Here is a 9902-nt window from a genome sequence, read left to right as displayed (position 1 = left end):
GACTCGCTCAGCTGTTGCCAACGTGGATGAACTAGTGAGAAAGGTGTTTCAAATTATTTCACCCTTAAGAGAAAACAGTTCCATAAAGTCATTCATTTAAAAAGCACTTAAGCATCTGCTCGTAGCGAATGTGTTTGGTTTGATTTTGCTTTTCCGACCAGAGCCCCATGGGAGAGCACAAAGTTGTGAGACCTACTCCTGTATTAACATCAGGAGAATTTATGCCCCTCTGTCCTATTAACACCGTAAGGTGCCAAGGGCATAAATCATCACGGTATGTGGGGAGAATTGCAGTTTATCATTGACAAAGAGCGGCACCCTTTCATGGCTAAAACTGGATACAAAATTTCTCACTCCAGGGGAATTTTTTCCACTGGTGGAGGTGGCTCTAAAATCTCACACACTATATTCCAGCAATTCTATTTAGAAAGAGAGAAAAGGAAGGTTAAACAAGTTGGCAGCAGGTCAACAATACTGCTGTTCTGATTTTTGTGAATGTTGAAGGTTTGAATCAGGGTTTGTTTTCTGAGTGCAGGAGCTTGGGCACGGAGCCAGCCTGAGAAGCAACAGCCCTAATTCAAAGCCTTTTCTCCCCAGGTTCATCCCATTCTGATGTGGAAGGCCAGTGTGAGGGTGAACTCTGAAAACTTCTGGAGATAAAAGCACAAGCACAGCCTTCACCTCGTCCTACAACCCACTAGCAGCATGACTGTAACCACATCTAAGGTGAAGAAGAGAAAATAATGCAGGAAAAGGGGCATCAGAGATTTCCACCTGTCAATCACCATCTCTCCCTGAGATGTGAATGGTTGCTCCCTTCCTGTGAGAAATTTTCCTGTATGCTAGTCCATGTTAATCTAGTAGAAGGTGTTGGATCACTAAGCTATTCCTTTGAATGGAGGTTTTTCCCAGGGTAAGGTCAAGTGCTATTTATAGCTGTCTGAATTACTTGCCACAGCAGACCAAGCAAGATATGCCTTTCAGGAAAGAAGGTGTAAATCATGGGCAACATTCGACCGGTTTCACCAGAACTGTATTTGTAGATAGCTTTCCTGAAACTTTGTCTCTACCATAAAGATGACAATGGTGACCGTCAAGAGCCCTCTCAATACCCTAAAGGGAGTTTTTCAAAGGATGGCCTGTCATAGATGATTCATACCAGCAGCTTGTGAAAATTTCAAATCCTAAGCCCACAAACCAGATTTCTGGTGCTGATCCACATTCTAAACTGTCCCCTCCCAGCTCCCCGCAAAGATGATTAATTTTGATAACATTTGAGAAGCGATTCCCCAAACAGAGCGCCTACTGACAATATGTGGCTGTACATTTAGATGAACTCCACCTAAACTTGGAAGAGTCTGTGCAGATAAGAAGGGCTCAGCAAATATTATTCTTACTGTCATTATGATTTGGAGTGAGCACTTAAAAGCCTTTTGACAGTGAGGGCATCCTAATGGAAAAGAAGAAACGTTAGATGGAAACTGGATCCCACCTTTAAAGTACACAGCCCTTATTCATTCATTCACACACCTTTTCTGAAGGCTCTTCTCTTACCAAGGATATTGGAAAGTGAGGTCTGTCGCTCACCAACAATGAGAGCTGCAACCCTGTCAAAATACGTGGTGCTGGCGAATGCCTCTGTCACTCTGTGTTTCTCGGATCTTTCTTGTGGCCAACCATAGGCATGATATATAATAAAAATAAAGTTCGTAAATTGGAATTTATTAAAAAGAGTCTCCAAGCAAAGGAAGGCTTTGGGCTTAGCTGAAAGACATTTATGGAAGGTTGCCATCCAAATAAAGTGGCTTGTTCCAGTCCATTCTTCAGGGTTCGCTGGCTACAGCAGACAACTGACTGGCTCACAGGAAACCCTGGAAGCAATTCAGAGATAGCCCCTCGTGTTTGAGGGGTGTTGCAGCTACTTAAACAGTGTGCTCCAAAACAGAAACACTGATTTATATTTTTTGATCTTTCAAGCTAGTGATATTGATGGATTCTGAGTACAGAAGCTAAATGTAATAAGGAATCTGAACAAAACCATACCGTTTTTTTTAGTGAAATGAAAAAGTAATTTGTTTATCCTCAAATTGAGTTTTGAGGAAGCCATCTTATCCGCCACAAACAAGGCCTCATAAACAATTCCTAATATCTGGGTTAGCATTTTCTCTCACACGGGGAGGTGTAAAAATTACTTTGGTGAAATTCTGAGAACCTATGTTTACAGCTGTTAAAAGCTGGAAGAGGATTTTTGCCAAGACTATTCAGCAGGACCGGTGGCCGTAGTAAGAGAAAAGTGAAAAAAAAATAATAATAATAAAGCCCAGAGGGATGGGATCGCAAAGGCAACAGAAATGCCACATTTGTGGACGAGTGGGGAAGATGGAGACAAACAAGAAATGCCATGACTAAACATCTTAACACATGATACAGCATTACATAGATTATAGTATGAATTTTAATTCAAGTAACAAATCTTTATCAAACACCCACCCAGGGAACACTGCAGACCTGCAGATCAGTATTAGGTCCATATACATAAATCTTCTTTCCTTTCCAGCAGCCATTGTGTTTTACTACAACGTGTAAATCAGGTCATCAAGTCCCTCTGAGGTACGTGACAAAATGCAGATTCATGAGATTGAAGCATTTCTTGGAGTCAAAATTTATAACTCTTTAGAATGGCTAACATATAACATACCAGAAAGAAATAAACATTGCTTATGTGTTATGCCTACTCTGGGTTCCAGAATCAAAGACAGACAAAATCTACTAAACACAGTATCTATATGTTTATCCACCTCTGTCTACCTTCAGCTGGGACTACATGGAGACTTAAAAAAGATATATGAAGAGTAACTGAGCCTTGATTTTATAATAATAATTAAATATAAGCTGTACATGCTTCTGTATGACAATCTTTAAAGTTTAATAAATACAAATTGTCCAGAGCAGAGATACATAGGCTAGGGTAACAACCATGAGGGCAGATATTCTGGCTGCCTGCTCATTGGTGTCCATAGCATTTAGCAATGTGACTGACATAAACTAGATACTCAATAATATTTGATATGTGAACAAATGAATGGATACCTGATAGAAAGTTATGAATGGTTAATATCAAATAGCAGTGGGGATAGGAGCATGGTTCTCAACTCTCTTGAACTTGTATGAATCACCTGTGCACAGACCAAGGAGATAACCCATGAAGCCAGGAGATGGGCTACATATAGCCAAACTGAGAAGATAAATATATCCAGGATAATGGAAACCAGGACTCTCAGTGTTTGGGGGTGGGGGAAGGGGAAATATCAGCTACCAATAAAGCATATAGTGTTAAAATTGGAAATTATATCAATGTGACCTCATGGTTTGAAAGATGGATGATAGAGAAGTACGTAGGAAGGTAAGTAGAAAGGAAAGTGTGTGTGTGTGTGTGTATGTGCGTGTGTGTGTGTGTGTGTGTGTGTCCTGGTTTTGACTGAGAAGGTCAACTAGGAATGACACCTCAGTAACAATGAGCACACTTTGGGTATGCATCTTAGTTACTAAATACCATCCTCCACTAAATGGAATCATTGAAGAAATGGCTGGTTCCAGAGAAAGTATAAAGTGAGCCTAAAACACATTTTTGTGTCAAAATATATTCAAATACTCAAAGAATGACAGAGGTATGTCAAAGGTGCATAAGAGCTAGCTTGTAGGGCTCCTAATGTCCAACTTTGGAATGATTTGAAATGATCTGAGGATCAAAATAAATAATGCTAGCAACTAGTCATAACACATTGGATAAAATAGGAATCCATGATTTCATAATGCCATAAATTACAAGGGCAACATTTAAGCCATCATCTGAACGAGAAGAAGAACCTGGCTTTATGGATACAGAAGCCTGACCATTGGAGGCAAAGGCATACTTGCCCAAGAGCCCCTTGGTTAAGTAAACCACTTTGAAGAAAGCACAGTGCACAATAGGAGAGTCATATTGACAGTTGGAGAATTTGACAAGGTCTAGATAAAGTAGAAGTTATAATCAGTGCAAGAAAGTTGGATTTTATTTCCAGTGTCATGGGAAGCCTTTGGAATGTTCTGACTTATATTTTTTGAAACATCTTTCTGGATGATGTGTAGAGAAACTATTGTAAGAGTTGAAAAATAATTCATAGAAATTGAGAAAATTATTGTAGTTGTAAGACCAGAGAAAACAATGGCATGTGGCGGAAGAGGTGGTATTGGAGGTGGCAGAGGTGGGCAGTTTAAGGATGTGTTCTGAAGGAAATGTTGACCAGTCTTTCTGATATGTTTGACATGGAAGGATAAAGAAAAGAGAAAAGCATGGTAGTTCTTATACTTTGGTTTCAGAAACTAAGTGAATGACAGGGTTGCCCACTGTGATGAAATGATTGGAAAAGACTTGTGGGGAGAGAAGTATCAATAGTTCTGCTTTGGCCATGGTAAATTTGAGCTCCTTTCAACCATCCAAACAAATATGCAGGTCGACAATTGGATATAGAAAATCTGAAATTCCAAGAAAAGGTCACGTCTGGAGAAACAGATTTGGGAGTCGCTGGTGTATAGATCGTATTGAAGACCAGAAGGTCAGATGAGATCACCACAGGAAAAAAAACTTACTGGAATTTGAAGAAGATTTTGAAATATGCTCCAGAAATCTCCAGTATTTAGAGATAATAGGAGGAACCAGCAAAGGAGATGGAGAAGGACTCTCCAGTGGAGTAGGAGGGAAACCAGGTATATGGTACCATGAAAGTCAAGTTTGTGGTTTTGTTTTTAAGGCATGTCACCAATTAGAAAGTGTTACATATGAAGTAAACTCACTGGGTTTAGAAGCAAGGAGGTTACATTGCCCTTGACATGAATAGTCCCAGTAGGAGGTGTAGAGACAGAGAATCAAGTGGAATGAACCAAGCCAACACCGTGAGGTGAGGAAAGACTGGTTGTAGACACCCTTTTAGAAGGTTTGTGGTGAAGCAGACAGAGAAATAGAGCAGAGGCTAGAACAATAAATGGGGTAAAGTTTGTTTTTTTCTTTCATCTTTTGGACAGGAGATAGCAGAACACATCTTTTGTTCTAGTGATGTGTCCCCTAGACACAGGAGAGACCTTGAAGGTGCAGTAAGGGAGTATCAATAAGAATTCATGAACCAAGAAGTGAGGGGACAGGTACAGAGCACAAGATAAGACCAGGGAGGAAGAAGAAGGTGAGGAGAGGAAGGAATAAAATATTCATTGTGAAGAGTAGGAATGTGAATTAAATAGGATTGCTGCTATGTTGAATGTCCATTTAATAATTAAAGGCAAGAGCTGGGAGTGTAGCTCAGTTATCACTGAGATAGAGTGTTTGCCTAGTGTACAAGAGGCCCTTGGTTTGATACTCAGCACTGACAAAAAAAAAAAAAAAAAAAAAGAAAGAAAAGAAAAGAAATAAATATTTAAAAGCAAGAGTTTAAAGTGAGAACAGTTAGCCCAGTTGTGTTTTTTTGTTTGTTTGTTTTGTATTGTTTTCCTTCAGTCAAATGTAGGCACAGAGTAGGCAGCTGTGGGTTTCATTCAGATGAAACTTCCTAGCCTTGTTCAGTGGGGAAGGAAGGTATGAAAGAACAAGGTCTTAATGTCCATAAAGAAAGAAGATGGCACTGAAGCTGGGTACAGAGGGAATTGAGGACACTTGGGGGGTGACTGAAAGTGAAGGTCAATGTTTATCGATGATCAATTTCATCAGTTAGGTAGATGAATTGCAGTTGAGTATTAGAGGAGGCCAGCCAAAGGACAGAAGAGAGGATCACAAATGTGGTCTTGGGAGTGAATAACTATAGAAAGTGAAAGCTCAAATCCTTGGGGGTGACATGAAGAACTGAGAAGCTGATTTTAATTCTTAAGATTATAAACTAATTTTGAAATTTGATAATATTTGTATCTGCTAAATGGTCTCTTTTACCATGTTTCTCTACTTCTTTCAAAATCTAAGAAAATTAGTTAGAAAAAAAATAACGGAGACTTGTCAATCTATAAGACTCAAATAAAACTTCCCTACTCAAAAAAGTCAAAAGTAAGAATAAAAAGAAAAGAATAAGATATAGGGACATTTTTAAAAGTCCACTAAGTGGGTTTGACTTTCAAAAAACAATTGTTATATCTGGTCACCTGATTTTTCTCCACAGTATGCTTTTCTCAAATAGCACACTTTGGAAAACCCTGATCTGATGTTTTTGGTCAGAGGAGCACAGAGATTTTTGTTAAAACCTGCTGTATCTAATTATCTCCAGGACTGACCAGTTGGTGAAGACAGACTTTTTCCCCACTCCCTGACTTTCACAAATAAATAAAATGATTTATCCCGTTTGCAATGGTTTTCCCCAAACTGAGAATGAAATCCAATTTCCATATTTTAAAGAATCATTTGCTAACCAAATGATTAACTGCTAACTAATTCACATCTATACAGCAATCATCAGTACCACCTTCATGGACATGTGACAAGGGGTCTACACTCAGATGGGCACCCACTCTTGGACCTTTAATGTTCTGTGCCCACCATCTTGGAAACTGTTAGTAATTTCATCTTTGAGTGTGTTTTTTGTAAGTGAAATCCAATGGAACAATGAAACCTGCCCTAGGGCTTGGAGTCTTTTGTATAGTGCCTCTTCCCTGAGATGGGTTCTCCTGTTCCCTATTCCTCCCAGCTGCCCAGTGATCTCTGTCACCCTCCACCCCTAGTGGGGGAAGCAGGACGCTAACGCAGTGAAGGTCAGAGGCAGGCACGCTGCACTAAGTTGCAGGTGGTGCCCAGCACTTGCGAGGGTCGACACTTGCCCCAGGAATACCCCTGTGCCTGAGAGAAGGTGTGGCATTAAAAAACAAATGAAGAACAACATTGTTATGGTTTGGCTATGAGGTGTCCCTTCATGGGTCTCATGTGTTAGAAAATGCAGAAATTAGATTATGAGAGCTGCAATCTCATCAGTGGATTAATCCATTTGATGGATTAATAATTTGAATGGACTACAGTGAGGTAACTATAGGCGGGTGGCACGTGGTTGGAGGAAGTAGGTCACTGGGAGGAGTGACCTTGGGGAGTATATCTTGTTCCTGCATGTGCTCTTTGGCTCTCTCTTTCTCTCCCTCTTTCTCTCTCCTTCCTGGCTGCCATGAACTTAGCAGCTTTCCCCTGCCATATCCTTCCACCATGATGTTCTGCCTCACCTCAGGCCCAGAGCTAGGGAGTCAACTGAACATGGACTGAACCTCAGAAACCATGAGCCAAAATAAACTTTTTCTCCTCTAAGTTGTTCTTATCAGGTATTTTGGCCACAGTGATAAAAACACAACCATGATAAGTTGCAGGAAGAGAGAGAGAGACAGAAAGATGGACAGAGTAACCAAAGAAAGAAAAAAAGTTGTGTTTTTTTTTCCTGTTGGACCAGAAGTCCTATGGTTTTATTTCATCCTGTGTTATGCAAACTATATAACCAGTCCTGGCCATTTAGTGTGTACAATAATGCCGAGGAGGAAGAGAAGAATGAAGGTAAAGAGGTAGAAGACAAGCACAGAAGAAAGATAAAGAGGGCAAAAGGATGCTTAGAGTAAAAAGTTAATACTCCGAGGGAGGGCACCGCCAGGCAGTGCCCCAAGGGCTTTACGTGCTTCATCTATTTTATCCTCTCAAAAACTCTTTGAAATCAGTACAATTGTTGTCCCATTGAACAGATGAGGAAGGAGCAGGGCTCAGAGAAGTTAGGTAACTTGCCCAGGCAATGAATAGCAATGACTGGGTTAGTTTCAGCGCAAAGTCCAGGTTCCACCAGTTTCCAATTCCACCTCCCATACCACATATCTGTATGAAGTCAGAGCTGCACCTTTATATCTGTTTTTATACAGAACTTTCAGAGTATGAATCATTCACTTTACCTTTTTTTGCCTTTCCGCTCATAAAACTGTTTTCCCCTTTATTTAAGGATTGTTTCTGCCACTGATGGAATGCTGAACAATCTTGACTCTGGAGGGAAGAAAGAATTTTGATATTTAAAATGTTGTCTTTGCTTAAATAGACAAGTGCAGGCAAGCATAACCTATTTACCCACCAATAATTATCTTGGCTGAGGATATGGGCCCACACTTGGCCTGTAAACTTAATATAAAACAATCTCCAAGGTATTTCCCATATTCTAGAACTAAGTCTTTATGCAAGACAGGATGTTAGAATACAGGCAGCATCAGGAGCTACAACCCAGCAAGGGGAGGTGGAGTCTGACAAGGAAGATCATGGAGTTAGACCCCCATGGGCCATTTTTCTTTCATGAGTTTCTATCCAAATTGCTGGATTGAATCCCTTCAGCCACCAGCTTCCCCGGATGGGATCCTCTGACATTAAAGGCCCCTGGGTTCTGTTAAGGAATCTTCTACTTTGATAAGGGGACAATTTCGTTATTAGTCATTGGTACCCTTAATAATCTATGCTGAATACATGGAGTTGGCATTATATCGAGATTATATAAATGGAAAAAAGCAATTTGTAGTAGAAAGATTCATAAAAGGAAATTGTTTCCATGAGAGTAAATATTTAAGAGTCCAACTCCCTTTTTTTTCTTTCTTTAGTTACTCTGTCCATCTTTCTGTCTGTCTCTCTTCCAGCCCCCTGTCATTCAAAGACATTTAAGTTAACATATCTCCTAATTCTATGGAAATAAGAAAGAAGTAAAATTCCTGCCTTCATTGTGCTGACCTTGGACTTGAGGAGGAAGTTATGGAGCATCTCTAAAAAAAGTGTGTTGGACTGTGAGCATGGGGTGGAGTGGAGGGTTCAACCACATCTACCTTCATCAACTCCAATCATCACAAGTGCCTGAAAGTTCTACTTCCCCTTCTCTTTCATTCAGAGAATAGCCAAGGAAAGATTTCTGCTGCAAATCTGGGAATCACAGGATAACACACCTCTGCTCCATTCACCTATGCTACTTTGCACTTTACCAACATGGAAGGGTGAAAAGAGTCCCACTTATAGGTAAAGGTATCCTCTGTATATGAGTTGCACAGTGAAAAATAAATGAGGCATGCAGGGCTTAATCTATAAGACAAACAGACTATTTTGTGCTTACCATAGGGTTGTTCAGTTGCTCTGTGATGCCTGGGTCTTCTATATAGTCATGTTAAAAGGCCACTTTCTTCCTTTTCCTCTCCCAAGGTTTTCCCTCTATGGTTCCCTGTCCTTCTCAAGCCAGGGACCAGGTCTTAAACTATGTTCTAGGCTCTGACCTCCAAGAAACAAGAAAAGAGGATTGGAATACCCTCATGGGTCTCTCCACCAACTGAATTAGCACATCAAACATGCAGATATGTTGGCTTCCTCTAGTTGCATTGATCAAAATGCCACAAATAAGAAAATGATAAACTAGGATGGAAATCTGTAGAGGGGATGGTGTTTGGAATAACTTGTTTGGTACTTTTCATTTTTTCATCACATAATCATTTCAAGCTGTTATATTATCCATCTGCAGAGATGTAAGCAAATGGATTTTGTTGAACCTTGAAATTTCTCCCTCTTCCATATAGCAGCTTAGAACTTAGGATGGTGTCATGTGTCTCTTCTAAGGATCTGGTATTTAACTCTGTGACTAGATGCAGGGTATTATAAGCACAGTCCTGGACAAGGAGCTGGCTCTGCCTCTCAGTCTCTCCCAGGCTATATGTGGTGCTTCAGTCAAGCCATGCAGTCCAGCTCCTCCTGCAGGAGGCCCCAGAGAGACACAATGAGGTTGAAAATGTGTGTACTGTTAACCACACATTTTTTAAAAATATTTTTTAGTTGTAAATGGACACAGCACCTTTATTTTATTTATTTATTTTTATAATAAATAATGGTGATGCTGAGGATAAAACCCAGTACCTCA

The sequence above is a fragment of the Marmota flaviventris genome, chromosome 1 (genome assembly GCF_047511675.1).
Source record: "Marmota flaviventris isolate mMarFla1 chromosome 1, mMarFla1.hap1, whole genome shotgun sequence".
In the NCBI taxonomy this organism is placed as follows: domain Eukaryota; kingdom Metazoa; phylum Chordata; class Mammalia; order Rodentia; family Sciuridae; genus Marmota; species Marmota flaviventris.
The sequence above is the reverse complement of the archived record's forward strand: the minus strand, read 5'-3'. Positions refer to the sequence as shown.